At 39.7% G+C, this 21,598-nt stretch overlaps 1 long non-coding RNA gene across 1 annotated transcript; it reads right to left on the reverse strand.

Moving 5' to 3' along the window:
- Positions 1–12,197: 12,197 nt before the first annotated feature.
- On the reverse strand, positions 12,198–14,064 carry LOC123410811. Its single transcript, XR_006613102.1, has 2 exons — positions 14,035–14,064; positions 12,198–12,321 (listed from the first exon to the last, which is right to left on the reverse strand). It is a non-coding gene; the product is annotated as an uncharacterized LOC123410811 (long non-coding RNA).
- Between the last annotated feature and the right edge of the window lie 7,534 nt (positions 14,065–21,598).

Genomic DNA, 21,598 nt, shown 5'->3' on the forward strand with positions numbered 1-21,598 from the left:
GGATCCACTAGTTTAATGCCATGGTTAGACTTTGTCTTAATTCTTCTCTCATAGTTGTGGATGCTTGCGAGAGGGGTTAATCATAAGTGGGATGCTTGTCCAAGTAAGGGCAGTACCCAAGCGCCGGTCCACCCACATAGCATACTATCAAAGTAACAAACGTGAATCATATGAACATGATGAAAACTAGCATGACAGAAATTCCCGCGTGTCCTCGGGAGCGTTTTTTCCTCCTATAAGACTTTGTCCAGGCTTGTCCCTCGCTACAAAAGGGATTGGGCCACTGTGCTACACCGTTGCTACTTTTGTTACTTGTTGCCCGCTACGAATCATCTCACCACACAATCACTTGTTACCGACAATTTCAGTGCCTGCAGATTTTACCTTGCTGAAAACCACTTGTCAGATCCTTCTGCTCCTCGTTGGGTTCGACACTCTTACTTATCGAAAGGACTACGATTGATCCCCTATACTTGTGGGTCATCAATATCCTCTTCTAATTCTCCATGTAAGAATGCAGTTTTAACATCCAATTGTTCAAGCTCAAAAACATTCATGGCAACAATACTAAGTAATGTGCGAATAGAGCTACGCTTCACAACAGGAGAAAAGGCATCGTTATAGTCAATACCTGGAATTTGGCTATAACCTTTAGCAACCAACCTTGCTTTATATCTTGACTCATCATTGGGAGAAACACCATCCTTTATTTTGAAAACCCTCTTGCAACGAATAGGTTTCTTCTCTCTAGGTAATCTTACCAAATCCCAAGTGCCATTCTTTTCAAGTGATTCCATCTCATCATGCATAGCAGTCATCCACTTATTACTATCACCAGAAATAATAGCCTCGGAATATGAAGAAGGCTCGGCATTACCTTCAATTTCTTCTGGAACAGATAAAGCAAAAGAAACAATATTGCACTCCTCAATTAACCTTTCAGGTGCATTAATACCCCGCCTAAGTCTGTCACGTGCGAGATTCCAACCGGCTGGAACAATAGGCTAATTTGGAGTGACATGTTCATCATGTGCATCAACATTTTCCTTATCAGAAGTATCACCTGAATCAATAACATGCTCCACCTAAACACTAGGCTGCTGAACAGTAGACTGTTGTTCACTCTTAAGAGGAACATTAGTAGATGGAACATCATGTAACATAGCAGATTCATTAAAGATAACGTTCCTACTAATAACAATCTTTTGTGTTTCAAGATTCCACAATTTAAAACCTTTAACACCAGATTTATAACCAATAAAGATGCACTTAACAACCCTAGGCTCCAACTTTCCATTATCAACATGAGCATAAGTAGTGCAACCAAAAACTCTCAATTGTGAATAATCAGCAGGTGAACCAGACCATACCTCAATTGGAGTTTTCTTATTAAGAGGAATAAATGGTGAACGGTTGATGAGATAACATGCAGTGGAAGCGGCCTCAGCCCAAACACGCCTATGCAAACCTGCATTGGACAACATGCAACGGGCTCAGGAAATAATGGTCCTGTTCATACGCTCAGCAACACCATTTTGTTGAGGAGTATAAGGAACGGTGTGGTGTCTCACAATGCCTTTAGACTTGCAATAATTCCCAAATTGCTTAGAACAGAATTCCATACCATTATCAGTGTGAAATATTTTTACCTTCTTTTCAGTTTGTCTCTTAATCCTAATCTTCCACTCCTTAAAAGTTGAGAAAGCTTGCCATTTATGCTTCAGGAAATAAGGCCAAACCTTTCTCGAATAATCATCAATAATAGTCAACATGTAACTAGCTCCACCTAGTAACTTTTTGCGAGATGGTCCCTGATACGTCTCCAACGTATCTATAATTTTTGATGGTTTCATTCTATTATCTTGTCAAACTGGATGTTTTGCATGCCTTTTATGTATTTTTTGGGACTAACTTATTAATTCAGTGCCAAGTGCAAGTTCCTGTTTTTTCCATGTTTTTGACCCCTTTTAGAGGAGATTTTGAAATGGAGTCCAAACGGAATAAAATCCCCGAAAAGATTTTGTTTGGAACGAAAGAAGATCGGGAAGCTTGGGAGCCAAGGCAAGGGAGCCTCAGTGGCCCCACAAGCCCGCACCCCGCGGCCAGAGGGGCCGCGCCATCCAGGCATGTGGGCCCCCTGGACGCCCTTTGCCCTAGGTCTTTCACCTATATATTCCCATAAATTCCAGAAAAAATCAGGAGATGATCGCAATCACTTTTCCGTCGTCGCAAGCTTCTGTCTTCGCAAGATCCCCTGTGGGGCACGTTCTGGTGCCTTGCCGGAGGGGGGATTTGGACACGGAGGGCTTCTTCATCAACACCATGACCTCTCCGATGATGCGTGAGTAGTTCACCATAGACCTACGGGTCCATAGCTAGTAACTAGATGGCTTCTTCTCTCTCTTGGATCTTCAATACAAAGTTCTCCATGATCTTCATGGAGATCTATCCGATGTAATCTTCTTTTGCGGTGTGTTTGTCGAGATCCGATGAATTATGGATTTATGATCAGATTATCTATGAATCTTGTTTGAGTTTCTTCAAATCTCTCTTATGCATGACTTCATATCCTTGTAATTCTCTTCGAGTTGTGGGTTTTGTCTGGCCAACTAAATCTATGATTCTTGTAATGGGAGAAGTGCTTGGTTTTGGGTTCATACCGTGCGGTGACCTCACCCTGTGACAGAAGGGGTAGCGAGGTACACGTCGTGTTATTGCCATCAAGGGTAAAAAGATGGGGGTTTCATCATTGGTTTGAGATTATCCCTCTACATCATGTCATCTTGCTTAAAGCGTTACTCTGTTCGTCATGAACTCAATACACTAGATGCATGCTGGATAGCGGTCGATGTGTGGAGTAATAGTAGTAGATGCAGAAAGTATCGGTCTACTTGTCTCAGACGTGATGCCTATATGTATGATCATGTCATTAGATATTGTCATGACTTTGCGCGGTTCTATCAATTGCTCGACAGTAATTTGTCCACCCACCGTAACACTTGCTATTTTGAGAGAAGCCTCTAGTGAACACTATGGCCCCCAGGGTCTACTCCACTCCATATTTTCAGCCTTACACTTTTTACTTTGTTGCACTTTCCGCCTTCAAATCTCACTTTGCAAACAATCTTGAAGGGATTGACAACCCCTTTGAAGCGTTGGGTGCAAGCTTGTTTGTGTTTGCGCAGGTACTCTGGACTTGACGAGACCCTCCTTCTAGATCGATACCTTGGTTCTCAAACTGAGGGAAATACTTACTGCTTCTGTTCTGCATCACCCTTTCCTCTTCAAGGGAAAAAAACAACGCAAGCCCAGCCTCTGTCAACGTGTCAATTTCTTGCGCTGTTGTCTATGCGATAGCAGAAGAATTTCTAGCGTTGTTGCCGGGGAGGAAGATCAAGTCAAGAACTCGTCCAAGTAGGTGTCGCAAAATCAGCTCTTGCATTTACTTTGTTTGCCAGGTGCCTCTTGTTTTCCTCTCCCCCACTTCACCAATTTGCCTTTTTTGTTTGCCTTTTCGTTCGCCCTTTTTCTCGCCTGCTCTTTGTTTGCTTGTGTGCTTGCTTGCCTGCTAAAGCCTGAATATCCCCACTAAGGGATTTTGATGTTCACTTTGCGAAGTTAGAAGAGATTGAAACTAGTGTTAAAGGCTTCATGTCTACACAGTTCGAATATAACAGTTACTTCAGTAGAGAGTTGAAGGAGCGAAATTCTTTTCTGTCTTTTATGAGTAGAGAAGTTGATGATATGGCCAAAGAATTCCTTGCGCTGAATTCTCAGTTTGCTCGTCTTGAAAAGCTAGTGGGCCAGATTTCTTATAAGCAAGCTACTTTAGTCAATAAAATGGTTGCTAAACCCGAAACTCGTGATGAGAATCACGAAGATCTTAAAGTGCTTGGTGTGACTCCCATTGGAACTTTGTTTTCTTGTGTCAAACCTAATGATTATGGGACTGGATATGAATCCACTTTAGTTGAAAAGTGCCCCAATGATTCTGAGTCCATCTATCTTGATGCTAAAAGCATTAAAAGTGGAGTAGAAGACGTTAAAACTTTGAGTAGTAATGAAATTACTACCGTGGATTTAAAGGAATTCAATTATGATAGTTGCTTCTTGATTCAATGCATTTCTTTGATGCAATCCATGTTGAACTCTCCACACGCTTATAGCCAAAACAAAGCCTTTACCGATCATATCGTCGAAGCTATGATAAAATCTCTTGAAGAGAAACTTGAATTGGAAGTCTCTATCCCTAGAAAGCTTCATGATGAGTGGGAACCTACCATCAAAATCAAAATCAAAAACTATGAGTGCAATGCTTTGTGTGATTTGGGTGCTAGTGTTCCTGCGATTCCAAAGTCTTTATGTGATGTTCTGGGTTTTAATGAGATTGAAGAGTGTTCTCTTAATTTGCATCTTTTTGATTCTACGGTCAAGAAACCCATGGGAAGGATCAATGATGTTCTTATTATTGCAAATAGGAACTATGCACCCGTGGATTTCATTGTGCTTGACATTGATTGCAATCCTACAAGCCCCATTATACTTGGTAGACCTTTCCTAAGGACTATCGGTGCTATCATCGATATGAAGGAAGGGAATATTAGATTTCAATTTCCTTTAAGGAAGGGCATGGAACACTTTCCTAGAAAGAAAATAAGATTGCCTTATGAATCCATGATGAGGGCCACTTATGGTTTGAGCACCAAAGACGACGATACGTGATTCTATCGCTTCTATGCCTAGCTAAGGGCGTTAAACAATAGCGCTTGTTGGGAGGCAACCCAATGAATTTATCTTTTTCTTTATGTTTTGTTGCATCCACACCATCACAATTCTGTTGTGATTTTGTTGTTTGTGTTTCTTTTTGTGTTTGAGCCAAGCAAAGCCTTTATGACTAGTCTTGGTAATGGTTGTTTGATCCTGCTGGAAAAAGACAGAAACTTTTTGCTCACGAGATGATTTTTCACTTTTATTCAGAAAGAGATTTTGAGTTGATTCTTTTTAATTCTGATTTATATGTTTTTTTTCCCAGGCCGTCGTAAGTTTTCAGATATTTGGAGGTACCGAAGTATACGAAGTATACAAATTGCTACAGACTGGTCTATTTTTGACAGATTCTATTTTTGTTGAGTTGGTTGCTTGTTTTGATGAAACTATGGTTAGTATCGGGGGGTAGTAGACATGGAAAAGTGATAATACAGTATCCCAACACCAATATAGATGGAATTCAAGTTTTCTACAGTACCAAAAGAAGTGGTAGTTTGTTTTCTTGTACTAATGTTATCACAAGTTTCTCCTTAAGTTTTGTGTTGTGAAGTTTTCAAGTTTTGCGTGATGTTCTCATGGACAAAGAGATAAGGAGTGGAAAGATCTCAAGCTTGGGGATTCCCAAGGCATCCCATGCCAAATTCAAGGACACCAAAAATCCTAAGCTTGGGGATGCCTCGGGAAGGCATCCCCTCTTTCGTCTTCAATCCACGGTAACATTACTTGGAGCTATATTTTTATTCACCACATGATATGTGAGGCATCCCCTCTTTCGTCTTCAATCCACGGTAACATTACTTGGAGCGTCTTGTACCTTAGGAGTATTTTTTTTGTGTCACAATCACCCTTTCTGCACACCTTTTTGAGAGAGAAAGACATGCACTGATCATGATTTTGCTAGAATGCTCTTAGTGCTTCACTTATATCTTTTGAGCTAGATACTTTTGCTCTAGTGCTTCACTTATATCTTTTAGAGCACGGCGGTGTGTGATTTGGTAGTTGGCTTATGCTATGAAAGTAGTCCCAAATTTGATAGGTACCAATAGACGATGCAAAAACCTCCATCTTCATGTGCATTGAGTAGAAAGAGAAGTTTCGATTCCTCTCAATTAGTTTTGAGACGTGGATTTGGAAATATTGAGAGTTATGTTAGTAGGGTGTTGTGAATCTGGAGATACTTGTGTTGAAGTTCGTGATTCCCGTAGCATGCACGTATGGTGAACCGCTATGTTAGGAAGCCGTAGCATAATTGATCTACTAATTGTCATCCTTTGTGTTGAGGTCGGGATCGCGCGATGGTTAACTCCTACCAGCCCTTCCCCTCGGAGTATGCGTTTAGCACTTTTGTTTCGATTACTAATAAAAACTTTCGCAATAAGTATGTGAGTTCTTCATGACTAATGTGAGCCCATGGTATAGATGCACTTTCACCTTCCACCATTGCTAGCCTCTCTAGTGCCGAGCAATTCTCGCCGGTACACGAACCCACCTAATTCCTTCCTCAAAACAACCACCATACCTACCTACTATGGCATTTTCATAGCCATTCCGAGATATATTGCCATGCAACTCCCACCGTTCCGTCTCATGACTTGTGCCGTTACTCTCATATTGCCATTGCATGATCATAAGATATCTAGCGAGATGTTTCAACGTCATACGCCAAGCTAGATCGTTGCACATCCCGGTACACTGCCGGAGGAATTTCCTATAGAGTCATCATCGTTCTATGCTTTGAGCCATGAGTAAATGAAAGTGTGATGATCATCATTATTAGAGCATTGTCCCATGTGAGGAAAAAAAAGAGGCCAAAGAGCCCAAAAATAAAATAAATAAATAAAAGAGAAAATAAAAAAAGAGGCCTAAGAGCCCAAATGAAAAAAAGAGAGAGAAAAAGAGAGAAGGGACAATGCTACTATCTTTTTCCACACTTGTGCTTCATAATAGCACCATGTTCTTCATGATTGAGAGCTTCTTGCTTTGTCACTACCATATGATAGTGGGAATCTTGATTATATAACTTGGCTACTATATTCCAATGATGGGCTTCCTCAAAATTGCCCTAGGTCTTCGTGAGCAAGCAAGTTGGATGCACACCCACTAGTTCTCCTTTTGAGCTTTCACATACTTATAGCTCTAGTGCATCCCTTGTATGGCAATCCCTACTCATTCACATTGATATCTGTTAATGGGCATCTCCATAGCCCTTTGATACGCCGAGTCAATGTGACCATCTCCTCCTTTTTGTCTCACAACCACCACCACACTCTATTCCACCTATAGTGCTATATCCATGGCTCGCGCTCATGTATTGCGTGATAGTTATACAAAGTTTGAGAAAGTAAGAGTGCGACAACAATTACTTGGCCAATTCCGGGATTGTGCATGATTTACATTAGTTGTGTGAGGATGATGGAGCATAGCCAGACTATTTGATTTTGTAGGGATAACTTTCTTTGGCCTTGTTATTTTGAAAGTTCATGATTACTTTGCTAGTTTGCTTGAAGTATTACTGTTTTCATGTCAATAGCAAACTATTGTTTTGAATCTGATGGATCTAAACATTCATGTCACGTGAAAGAACTTGCAAAGGACAACTATGCTAGGTAGAATTCCACATCAAAAATTCATTCTTTATCACTTCCCTACTCGAGGACGAGCAGGAGTTAAGCTTGGGGATGCTTGATACGTCTCCAACGTACCTATAATTTTTGATGGTTTCATGCTATCATCTTGTCAAACTTTGGATGTTTTGCATGCCTTTTATATATTTTTTGGGACTAACTTATTAACTCAGTGCCAAGTGCCAGTTCCTGTTTTTTCCATGTTTTTGAACCCTTTCAGAGGAGATGTTGAAACAGAGTACTAACGGAATAAAATCCCCGAAAAGATTTTTTCTAGAACGGAAGAAGATCGGGAAGCTTGGGAGCCAAGGCAGGGGAGCCTCAGGGGCCCCACAATCCCCACCCCGCGACCAGGGCGGCCGCGCCATCCAGGCTTGTGGGACCCCTGGACGCCCTTTGCCCGAGGTCTTTCGCCTCTATATTCCCATAAATTCCAGAAAAAAATCAGGAGATCATCGCAATCACTTTTCCGCCACCGCAAGCTTCTGTCTCCGCAAGATCCCATCTGGGGCACGTTCTGGTGCCCTGCCGGAGGGGGGATTTGGACACGGAGGGCTTCTTCATCAACACCATGACCTCTCCGATGATGCGTGAGTAGTTCACCATAGACCTACGGGTCCATAGCTAGTAACTAGATGGCTTCTTCTCTCTCTTGGATCTTCAATACAAAGTTCTCCATGATCTTCATGGAGATCTATCCTATGTAATCTTATTTTGCGGTGTGTTTGTCGAGATCCGATGAATTGTGGATTTATGATCAGATTATCTATGAATCTTATTTGAGTTTCTTCTGATCTCCCTTATGCATGATTTCATATCCTTCTAATTCTCTTCGAGTTGTGGGTTTTGTCTGGCCAACTAGATCTATGATTCTTGCAATGGGAGAAGTGCTTGGTTTTGAGTTCATACCGTGCGGTGACCTCACCCAATGACAGAAGGGGCAGCGAGGCACGCATCGTGCTGTTTCCATCAAGGGTAAAAGGATGGGGTTTACCTCATTGGTTTTAGTTTATCCCTCTACATCATGTGATCTTGCTTAAGGCGTTACTCTGTTCGTCATGAACTCAATACACTAGATGAATGCTGGATAGTGGTCGATGTGTGGAGTAATAGTAGTAGATGCAGAAAGTATCGGTCTACTTGTCTCGGACGTGATGTCTATATGTATGATCATTGCCTTAGATATCGTCATGACTTTGCGCGGTTTTATCAATTGCTCGGCAGTAATTTGTTCACCCACCGTAACACTTGCTATTTTGAGAGAAGCCTCTAGTGAACACTATGGCCACACCATATTTTCAGCCTTACACTTTTTACTTCATTGCACTTTCCGCCTTCAAATCTCACTTTGCAAACAATCTTGAAGGGATTGACAACCCCTTTGAAGCATTGGGTGCAAGCTTGTTTGTGTTTGCGCAGGTACTCTGGACTTGACGAGACCCTCCTTCTGGATCGATACCTTGGTTCTCAAACTAAGGGAAATACTTACTGCTCCCGTGTTGCATCACCCTTTCCTCTTCAAGGGAAAAACTGTAACATCCCAGAATTATAAATTTTGGAATGTTAATATAATTATTAGATTAATTGTTTGTTTGTTTGAGTGATTGAAACTTCAGTGGGATTTGAAACTTCTCAAAAAAAATGTGAGGGAATAAAATGACTTTCCCAAAATTTTCTATTTTGAAATCCCTTTTCAATTTTGAGTTTGAATATTTTCAAAACCCATTGATTAAAAAAAAATCAAGCGAGAGGAGGAAAATGACCCTCCAAAATCAGAGACAATGTCTTGATTCAAATTTTAAGTATTTGCAATTTATTTGAAATTCAAATTCCTTTTCATTTTAAAGTTATTGTAGAAAAATAAAAAAATTTAAAAAATATTTTTTTTTGGTTTTGAAAATATGTTCATGTTTTAGAAAATTTTATTCTGAAAATTTTGATATATAATATGCCTATATAAAATGTTCTCTCTATTTTCGTTTTTTACGTTTTCTTCACTTTTTTTTAAAAAAGAAAAACATTGTTAAAAAAAAGGCACGGTTCGCATGAATCGCCTCTTGCGGCCGGCCGAACCTTTACCTGGCCCATGAGAGGCTTTGTTTCTTTTATCTCCACGTTACGTATATGTTTAGTCCCACATTGCCTATCTATGGACCATTAGACCTCCCTTCCACCTATAAGTATAGACCCATATGAGCATCCAAAAATCATCTATTTCGGGTTAAATCAATCTTTTGGTTTAACTAGATTTATTAAATAAAAATATTTTTTCCTTCTCTTCGGCGGGATTTCTGGAAGTCGTCTCCTCATTGAAATTAATTCTTACTCTGCATTCTAAAGGTATTTTTCTTCGTATTTTTTTACTCCCGTAGTTTATTATTTCTAGACTAGAATTACTACACTAGTATACGGTAGAGTAATTAGATATATTAATTAGTCTTCGTATTTACACATTAGTACTAGAATTCTTTTAGACATAGCACTTTTCTTCCGTAAAACAGCTTGGCCCTGATTTTTCAAATAGCCATAACGTTTTACTCGTTTCCGAATTAGATCCAACGCCTAGAGTTTTGTCTTGATCCCATCTATCGTGTGAACCTATCATCATTAGTTTCGACCTTGGAACCTTAAAAATTTGAGCGATTCAAATTTGTATTCGAACATTCATTTGATCTTATCTTGCAAATCGTACCACCTTTTCAATTGATTCATTTCACCCCTAAACACTCATGTCATATATTTTTGTACGTAACCATCGTACTTCAGTTCAACTTCTCTTGACCTTTTTAATGCAAATTCAATTCATACTTCAATTCGCTATAACTTGCACTGTAGTGCTCCATTTCAAGAAATTCTTTCTACAAATAAATTCGTATGTCGTATACTATTTGTCAAATAACATTCATGTTGTTCTCCCAATATTTTTGATCATCTCCCATAGTGTATGCAAGTCGAGCTTATATAGCAATAGTTCATCGTCCATTACCTCTTTTGATCTCATTCATGCACCTTCACTTTACAACACACTTAGGACCTTTTTATTAAACCTTAGTACGTTGTTATTTTGTACCAAGACATGCTTTGTTCTTATGTTCTCTTGGTTCTTCCTTTTGGCATGAATGTTTATTGAATGCTATTTGTTTACGGTAGATTGCTCGGAGTGTGGCGAGTAGAATTATCAGGATTATGAGAGCGACTATCTTCATCAAGTAATACCAGGCAAGTCATTTGATCATACTATCACCTATGTTTTATGCATCATAGTTCTACCATCCTATGCCCAATTGCATGCTGAGTAGGTACTTGGAAATTTTAGTATAGTTTGTAGTGTCATGTGGTAGGCACCCAACAACCCCGATACTTGGCCCCGGGACGACAAATTTCATATTGCTATGCTTGAGTAGACGGGATTTCGGTTGAGTGCATAACACGAGTGATGCGAGGTTGATTAATAATCAAGACCGGTTAAGACAAGATTTTCAAGACCTCGGACGCAATGCAACTCTGGGTGAAGGACGGTTGATCGGCTCCCTGGAGAACCCAGTGGATGACCCGGGATGCTGGAGAGGCCATGAAATCCTGCGGAAAGCTTCACCCAGGCTCAAAGAGACGGACAGATATTTTCAAGACCCAAGGCTTACCTGCACAGCCACAAGTCATTATCGGCTCTGGCTTGGTTGGACAACGCGGCGACTCTGGACAGGCGGTGCTAGCAGATGTAGAAGAACGGTAGGATTGGATGGGCACCGACAGGGATTCAGAGGGACCCGTTGTAAGACCATGTTTTGATCATCCGGTCTTCAAACACCCTGAAGTGCGAGGACATACTTAGAGGCGATCAAATCTTGTGCGGAACGTGTGCAAAACTCGGCAGAGTACTCAAACCTAATCGATTAGCCGTTTCCACGGTCATGGACAACTTAAGCCAAAGGAACTGAAGTTATCTCGAATTCTCAACACCATTATATATATTTGATGAGGGTAATATTTATAACTTGGGTATGAGAACTCGTTGGCGGAACCATCTCGTTAACAACCAACCTTGTAGTAATATTTTGCTTTTAGCCCCTCTTGTTGTAGGAGAAACTTTGCTTTACGCTAAAACTTACAGCCCCACCTGCCATATATGCATATAGTATAGATGATATTTTACCCCCTCTCATATGTGACTTGCCGGCATATTCAATATGCTGACCTACACGGCTGCAACGTCTTATGTTGCAGATATTTTTCTTCGACGAGTAAGGGTACGATTCAGGGTTACGGTCTACACTCAACACTACAAGAAATAAGGTCAATTATGACTCCCTATATTGGTCACTGATTCGTCATTGTTGTCGTTTATTGACCTTTTTTTGACCAAATTTACAACGTCAACAGTTGGCCGTCAAGAATGAACAAACATGACCTTTCTAAAATTTTAGTCGCAGATCTCTATCGACCAAAATTTTGGTTTGGTCATTACCCATTTGTGTGAGCCACGTAGGATCTGACGTGGCCAAGCTGACGTGGCATTGCTAGTGACCAAATAAAATCATCATAAATTTCAGATCCCTGTCCACCAATCTAGCTACATGGGCCTGGCCCAGTGCCTATTTTACTATTGAAAATGTCTGATTTGTTTGGGTTGAAGCATTTTTTTTGCTAGAAGCACGCATATCTCAGGATAGACCCACTAAAAATAAATACAACAGAATAAAAGATTGTAAATGAAATGTATATTTCATTTTAGTAGCATATCACATCAAATACAATACATCATCCACCGACTCCACGCATTAAGGTTCAACGCCTAACATGGGCACATCAAAATAATTTTACATGTGCACAACAAAATACTTCTGCAAAAACACCTGCAAGGTTCTAGTATACAAGGTTCAACGCATTAAGGTTCATCATCTTCCGCACAATATGCTCTTGCCATTGCCGCCTGCAAGAAGAAAATAATGGTAAAGCTTTCAGACCAAGGAAACTAGTAAATTGCACGCACGATAACCAATGATAAAACAGTAGAAAATTGTTGTTGCATATACTTTGCTGCTTTGCTGATAAAACAGTAGAAAATGGTACGGTGTGGGTTAGTTTCAACAAACTGCTACTTTCTTGCATTCCAAACAAGTCGAGACATGCTAGCGTGACAGCTGATGCATATACTTTGTAGACTTCGGACTAGAGTATATAGATTCTAGTATACATGTTGCAAAATAATATGTATTATTGTATGAAACAAAAAATATAATGTTGCATATTACTGGAATATAGTATCCTTGTGAATTGTGAGTGTGAATATGTATAATTATTACTGTTGTACGTGTGTGTATATCGATGGCGTGACGCTACTTGTTTGCACTATAGTATAGCTACGTGGACGCATGTAGTATATGTTTGTGTACCTGATACTTCTTGTTGTATGCACTCATTTTTGATCCAATTGCTAATGAACAGTAAATGTGAGTGTCCGACATGCATATTCATAGCCATTCATTGATGTTCTATGTGTACTTAAAAATGGAGTATACTGTATGAAGTATATTACTTTAAAAAAGGTATAAAGTATATGGTCTTTCATAAGAGAATTGGGAGTATATAGTATTTTATAAAGAAAGTATTATGTTTATTTTTCGCAATAAAAGGAGTATATGTATGAATAATTATGATGTACTTAGTATGTAGTATGTAGGGGTTTTCGCAAAAGAAAAGCAGTATGAGGTATCTGAAAAAGAAGTATGAAGTATGTCCAAATTAGGAGTATACCAAAACAGTATGAGTTTTGCAGCCTAATTATCATTTTTTTTCTCATATACATATTTATTTAGTATAATAACTAAATGTATGTTGGAACACCAACTATTTCTTGTATTAGATATAGCACCAAATCTATTTCATGGTATTAAAATTATGTAATGCTTCAGCCCCAGCTAACCAAGATATCTAGTAGTCTCCGTACTCAAGTTAGAATATATTTGATACGGAGTCGTCAAATGCACTCTCTACTACACAATCCTTTTATTCAAGTAATCTCTTTCGTAGAATAACTAAATGTATGTTGGAACACCAACTATTTCTTCTATTAGATATAGCACCAAATCTATTTCATAGATTTTACTATTTTGTGAAATAATGTGATATCCACGGCATGGAAAGAAAGCCAGTCTTATTGGATAGAATTCAAGATGCATTTTCCCTTTTATGTCAAGTGGACGTAAGAATTTCTAGTTCGTGTGTATCATGTATAACTCTAATTAAGTATACCTGAACATTCCAAAGGTGAACTTTTATATTATATTGGCAAACTTTATATTATTTTTTTGTTAAAATCCTATAAGATAATGCACCCAGTTAATCAATCCACGAAGGTTATTCAGAGAAACATAGGTAGTAATATCATCGATACAGGGGACATATCCTTTAGTTACATGGTGATATTATATGCATAGGTGCAACATGCAATTGATAGAGATATTAATCCATCTAGAAATCTAGGAAGATATGCTTAAGCACTCATCAACAAATGACTCTAATATTCGATCCTACTTAAAAAAGAGTTATCTGTACATGTATTGATTAAGTAGAAGTAAATACTAACAAATTCATGCAGAAATTTACTTTGGCCAACGCAAATCCGACTCAACTGGATACATACAACTAAATCAAACATTTGTCTCTTAAGGGGCTGTTTGGATTGTGACTATCTTTGCCATATCTTACCACATTATTTTTTCCATACTTGCCACACTTGCCTTACTTGAGTTGCTCAAATTGTTAGCCACACATTGGCTTGCCTAAGGGAATCTTGCCACACTTTTTGTGTCTATGACATGTGGGGTTTAGTACTCATTAAAAAATGCTTGCCTTAGGTGTGGCTAGAACCAAACACCCACCTAACTTGGTCAAACTTGACTAAGGTAAGTTGTGGTAAAGTGTGGCAAGGTGTGGCTAGGAACCAAACAACCCCTAAGTAATCATTGATCCCAATGCAGCGATCACACCTCCAATTCAATTGTCCTGCACCGACATTTTTCTCACCCACCTTACTTGACATTAACTGTACCTGCAAGGCGACAACTACATTAGCTTTCTCCTTGAGCCGTTCACAATGGTGTTCCACTGATTATTCAAGAGGCAGGATCACATATACACAGTGACATGAGTGACTTTCGTGATAAATTAGAACAACCATATAAGTTTTCTTCCTGACATACAGTTTGGTGATAATCTAATTATGGAACCAATCTGCATGTGTCCAGGGCTAGATCCTTTGGCTCAAAGCCAGAAAGAAAGGCGACAACTAATGAGAATAACAGATTAAGAACTTCCTAAATTGACTACATGCTCTGCGATGCTCATGTTACATATCATTCATAATTACAAGCTTTGGGATGGATCCCACAGTCCCTAATAGTCCATCTTAATGGACATGTGAGCGCACCATTGTAGAGCCTTATGAAATGGCGTGCTTTAAAAAATGAAATGGCGGATTTAGCATTGATTGACATCTGTTACTTGTGCACATGTGTGTGAATAAAATAGCACCTAAATTAAGCCAGATAAATATGAAAGAATTTGTAGTAGCTCCTTACCTTGCTGGCACAAATAATCGATTGACACTGATTATTATAAAAATAGGTATACCTCAACTAAAACTGTAGCTAAAACAACTTCATGCACCATATAACTACACTAAGACAATTAAATGGTGAAACTTCCACATTAAGACAATTACTTTGCTTTAAATTAGGATCCAAAAAAATGTATATATGTTCAGTTAACATGAGAGATTATTTGTGTAAAAGAGTCCAATTTATACCATGTAACTTACATGATAGATGAGATGAGTATAAATATGTACCATCGTAAAATTATACTGAAGATTAGGCTATCTACAATGCAAAAAAAAGATTAAATTAATATCAGTTACGAACGATACTGAAAGCCATGTCATGATATTTTAAAAATAAATTAACCTTGAGCAGCGACTCCCTAAAAACATGAGCATCAGATAGCAAGATTAAATCATCGCACAGGCTGTCGATAATTTTGCAGCATCAACTCGAGTTATTACCAAAACCAGCCCAATGAAGTTGGTTGCCTCTTTATAGACAGTGTAGAATTATATTATAGAATTTTCTCACCTACAATCATGGTATTCTGCTTCTATGGCAAAGATCTGTTCAACTTAGCTATCTCACACATAGGGGTGAGGGATTTGTATCTAATATTGACGTTAGCAATTTCTACAAAGTGGTAAGTGCTATGTCCGTCATGCCAGGTTTATTAGATAAAAAGCCGACTCTCTGACCTGGTAGTATGAGCAACTGTAACTTCACCAATATAAGAAGATGGCAGCATACCGGCTATGGCACCCAGTGGATGGAGCTTGGGTGGCCGGCCAGCATGAAAAACGGACCAACTCCATGCGACCGAATTATGGAGCTTGGGTGTCCCTCCATGCCGCAACTGCCCATGAGGCATGAGTTGTTGCTTTAAACAGCAAGCACTAACATTGTTTTTAGCCCTGTGAAATTTAAATTGAAACCTGGGTATTAAGCTTGTACTAGTTTGGATATGCCCAAAGCAATTAAAGTTGGGGCGAAATCTAAATTGAATAACATAAAATATATACCTAATCACTTAATCACTTGAGATGTAGGTGTGCATCACACCATCTGGAACTAAAACGAATGCAGACTTTGAGCTGTAGCACATCTCAGGGGTGACGGTGCTGTCAAAATTGATGGATTGAAGGACTGGAGGACAGCAGGAGCAGGAGCGAACAACACCAAGCAATCAAGCGAACATCACCAAGCAAAAAATAGGGCACCTTCAAGCAGCGATGGTACTCTCACCTACCATCTCTCGGGACAAGCAGCGATGGTACTCTCACCTACCATCGTGGAACATCCCAAACAAAGAAGGTCGGGAGCAGGGTCTTGGTCTTGGCGGCGTCGGCGAGCGCGGGCCAGTGGTCTGCGTCCATGCGGCGGGCGGCGGCGGCGAGTCGGTGTGCAGGGCGCCGTTGGCGGCGGAGGAGGAGGAGAGCTGTTTCCAGGCGGACCTCTTGGCCGGCGACGGCACCGGGGAGCGGGGGGCTGGATCGGGTGACGCGGTGGTGGGGGTGGGGGCGGGCTCCGTGACGGGGGCGGCGGCGGCGAGAGGGAGGGTGGGGGAGAGGAGTTGGTGATTTGGGATGGGGAGAGGGCTCTGGCGATGATGCCACCGATTACGGCTTCCTCTCTATGACACCCCGGCCCCACCCCACCTCCTCTTTAGGCTTTAGTTAGCCATGCGTTGCGCTGGGCCGAGCCGCCTAGGCCTATGGGTTTGCTCAGCCTTTTTCTCATGGATGGAATCCTTCTTTCTTCTCCTTCAAGAATTATCACCCCCCTTTTTCTTTTCTTGATTCTTGATCTTGATTTATGGGTGAGTGGCTCATGCTGATCCTCTCTCTCTCTGTTTTGAGAGAATCATGTGATGATGCAATAATGTGGAGATGTTTGGACCATTTGTGTATTTGACCGGCATGATTGTCCGCATGCGTCGAAGGATCCTAATCGAGGCTTGGGGCCGGGGGCGCTGACGACGGGGATGAAGCGGGAAGAGGCAAGGGTCGGGGTGCTCTGGATCTGGTGCGGGTGTGAGAGAGAGGCGTGATCTACATCTCGATCTGAATAAAGAGAGCCTATCACATGCGAGCACACAGATCGCACCCTAGAAACAGATCCTAGCCATCCACTCCTCCTACATCCAACACTCCAAAACCCTCCCCTCATACAACACACCTCTTTCACTTTTCTTCTTCTTGTTTTTTCAATCGGTAGCACTTAATGACCAATTTGTGCAATAGTATCATGACCTAATGGACGCAAAAGGTCATAACGTTATGGGCTTTGGACCCTCTTAGACTTGCCATGACTAATTTTGGAATTTTGGTCATGGATCAATGACCAATTAAACCACCGTCATTTTTTGGGTCATAATTGAGCATTTTTCTTGTAGTGCAACTTGCCGTTGGTGTTTATTGGGACTCCACTCCCTTGACTGTTTCCGCTGATATATTTAAGGTATATATCAGTTTTACGCTATTTACATGTGATTGCACTTTGATATATACATTGATGTACTGTGTGTGCCAGCATACTGATCCAGGGATGGCACAGAAACATAGAGGATTGACTCGTTTTGAGTTGGGTCGCTACAAAAATGGTATCAGAGCACATGTTGACTGTAGGACGTGACCCTAGAAACTGGAAATTTCTTAGGAAAGGATCTCTCAAAATTTTTATTTTCAACAACACCTTTTACTTCTCATCTCTTCTGATTTCATCAAATGTTCCCCCTCACCTCAAATGGTTATACAATCCCCTTACCCCTTTGACCTCATGAATCAACGGAGTCCCACTTCAAAGTAAAGAGGATTTCACCACGCGTTTGAAGAATTGAAGCTACACCAAAGGTAGACTCCCAAGACCCGAAGAACTCGAAGACCCTGAAGTGTTTGAATATTTATATGACCATTAGAAGTCCAAACCCCTGTTATATACCCACGTTAGTTACGATGATTTGTGAGCCGTCATTGTCGTGTGTTTTTCCGACGGCCACAAATAAAACCTATTCTCAAAAATATTGTTTGTACTGTGTGTATCTCCCTCCCTCTCTTACCCGTCTCATCCCCAAAACCTCAACCCTACCAGATGGAGTATGAAGCTGGACTTGTAGTCTCTGGACCAATGACCCAACTGGAGGCTGAAATATGGATTCAGAACATGGAGAACCACTTCGGGAGCAACTTGATCTCAAGGAAGTATGAAGTGGAACACGCTCTTCAGTACTTTACACAAAGTGCTGCAATCTGGTGGAAAATGCATCATGCCATACAAGGATTTAGTGGAGCAGAAACCTGGGACAAATTCAAGAAGACTCTGTTAAGATCCCGACTTATTCAGAAGTGCTATGATAATCCAAAGGAGAAGACTTGTGCATGCAAGATCTGTGGAGAAATAGGACACACCCAGGAGGAACACAAGGATGGATGCACTCATTGTGAAGAAAATCACCCAGCTGAGGAATGCCCAACTAATCAGGTGACTTGTTTCTTGTGTGAAGGAACCACCCACCACCCAGCGGCGTGTCACATCTACCCCAAGTATGCCTGAAACCCACAGACCCCGGGACTAATAAGGATCAAGTACTATATTTTTGGAGAAGGAAACTTGTATCAGCAAACGTTTTCTTAGGAGCATACGACAACCTGAGAGTGGTGAAGAAACGATAGATGTTTTGTTCAGCTTGCAGAACCAATGGTTTATCCGAACTTCGTTCGTGGACAAGAGAAACTCTGCAACGCTTGTGAGGATGCCCAAGTGTTAGTATACGAGATTCACTAAACCTTATACAAGGCAATGATTTCAGTGCGACATGGCTTGGCCACCATGATGACTTACTCTTATCATTCTCTTGCTATTCGGAAAGGTAAATCTGAGAGACTTACCCATAGTGAGAGACAACGTTCTTTGAAGCTTTTTTTAAGCCTTAGAATGGTATAATGAAAGCCCATGTACATGGCACTTGTTGTCACGCGTTGGAAATTTTACGGTGAGGATGAAGCCAAGACCCTTCTCTCTGCAGGATAACCACAAATGGTAGACCACCATGAGAATCATCGATAGGTTATTTAGAATGGTCACGGGACTTGTCAGTTAAGAAGACCCAGTGACGGAAGAATCTTATATCAACAGAAGAACCCTCGATTTTGATGGAAACATTATGAATATAATGGAAGAACTTCACCAAAGAAGTTACCATGAAGAATGTGACGAGCGAGATGCCAAGACCCCAGAGGATTGTTAAAAATTTGAGCGACCAGTAGCACTCATTTTAAGTGTGGTAGCATCCCACTTTGCCGAAAGTTGGATTTGTTAGAAGACCCCCAAACCCTAACCTTTCTTTCTAGCCTCTTCGAATCTCGAGGACGAGATTCATTTTAAGTGTGGTAGTTTGTAACATCCCAAAATTATAAATTTTGGAATGTTAATATAATTATTAGATTAATTGTTTGTTTGTTTGAGTGATTGAAACTTGAGTGGAATTTGAAACTTCTCAAAAAAAATGAGAGGGAATAAAATGACTTTCCCAAAATTTTCTATTGTGAAATCCCTTTTCAATTTTGAGTTTGAATATTTTCAAAACCCTTCAATTAAAAAAAATCAAGCGAGAGGAGGAAAATGACACTCCAAAATCACAGACAATGTCTTGATTCAAATTTTAAGTATTTGCAATTTATTTGAAATTCAAATTCCTTTCCATTTTAAAGTTATTGCAAAAAAATAAAAATTTAAATATTTTTTTTTTGTTTTGAAAATATGTTCATGTTTTAGAAAATTTTGATATATAATATGCCTATATAAAGTGTTCTCTCTATTTTCATTTTTTACGTTTTCTTCACTTTTTTTTAAAAAGAAAAACATTGTTCAAAAAGAAAAAAAGGCACGGCTCGCATGAATCGCCTCTTGCGGCCGGCCGAACATTTACCTGGCTCATGAGAGGCTTTGTTTCTTTTATCTCCACGTTACGTATATGTTTAATCCCACATTGCCTATCTATGGACCATTAGACCTCCCTTCCACCTATAAGTATAGACCCATAGCAGCATCCAAAAATCATCTATTTCGGGTTAAATCAATCTTTTGGTTTAACTAGATTTATTAAATAAAAATATTTTTTCCTTCTCTTCCGCGGGATTTCTGGAAGTCGTCTCCTCATTGAAATTAATTCTTACTCTGCATTCTAAAGGTATTTTTCTTCGTATTTTTTTACTCCCCTAGTTTATTATTTCTAGACTAGTATTCCTACACTAGTATACGATAGAGTAATTAATTAGTCTTCGTATTTACACATTAGTACTTGAATTCTTTTAGACATAGCACTTTTCTTCCGTAAAACAGCTTGGCCCTGATTTTTCAAATAGCCATAACTTTTTACTCGTTTATCCGAATTAGATGAAACCAACGCCTAGAGTTTCGTCTTGATCCCACCTATCCTGTGAACCTATCATATCAACTTTTTGAAATTTTCAAATTTCGAAATTTGTTCATATTCATATTCAAACTTCTTTTGATCATATCTTTTTATCCGTAGCTCCGTTTTAGATGAATCCAATTGCGTCGGGTTCGTATCGAAGTAATCTTCCCGTTTGTATCATTAGTTTTAACTTTTCAAATTATAATTTTGACCAAATCAGATTTATCTATTAGTGCCCAAAAGTGTTCACATCGTTCTAAGCCGATTAAATGTTATATTGAAGTATTTGTATCTTTTGATCCGCTATTTCAAATCTAGTAATTCTTTTTTTCTACACGCTCATATTGATCTACTATATTCAATAGCATCATTAGTTTCGACCTTGGAACCTTAAAAATTTGAGCGATTCAAATTTGTATTCGAACATTCATTTGATCTTATCTTGCAAATCGTACCACCTTTTCAATTGATTCATTTCACCCCTAAACACTCATGTCATATATTTTTGTACGTAACCATCGTACTTCAGTTCAACTTCTCTTGACCTTTTTAATGCAAATTCAATTCATACTTCAATTCGCTATAACTTGCACTGTAGTGCTCCATTTCAAGAAATTCTTTCTACAAATAAATTCGTATGTCGTATACTATTTGTCAAATAACATTCATGTTGTTCTCCCAATATTTTTGATCATCTCCCATAGTGTATGCAAGTCGAGCTTATATAGCAATAGTTCATCGTCCATTACCTCTTTTGATCTCATTCATGCACCTTCACTTTACAACACACTTAGGACCTTTTTATTAAACCTTAGTACGTTGTTATTTTGTACCAAGACATGCTTTGTTCTTATGTTCTCTTGGTTCTTCCTTTTGGCATGAATGTTTATTGAATGCTATTTGTTTACGGTAGATTGCTCGGAGTGTGGCGAGTAGAATTATCAGGATTATGAGAGCGACTATCTTCATCAAGTAATACCAGGCAAGTCATTTGATCATACTATCACCTATGTTTTATGCATCATAGTTCTACCATCCTATGCCCAATTGCATGCTGAGTAGGTACTTGGAAATTTTAGTATAGTTTGTAGTGTCATGTGGTAGGCACCCAACAACCCCGATACTTGGCCCCGGGACGACAAATTTCATATTGCTATGCTTGAGTAGACGGGATTTCGGTTGAGTGCATA

This window comes from Hordeum vulgare, chromosome 7H (genome assembly GCF_904849725.1).
Source record: "Hordeum vulgare subsp. vulgare chromosome 7H, MorexV3_pseudomolecules_assembly, whole genome shotgun sequence".
In the NCBI taxonomy this organism is placed as follows: Eukaryota; Viridiplantae; Streptophyta; class Magnoliopsida; order Poales; family Poaceae; genus Hordeum; species Hordeum vulgare.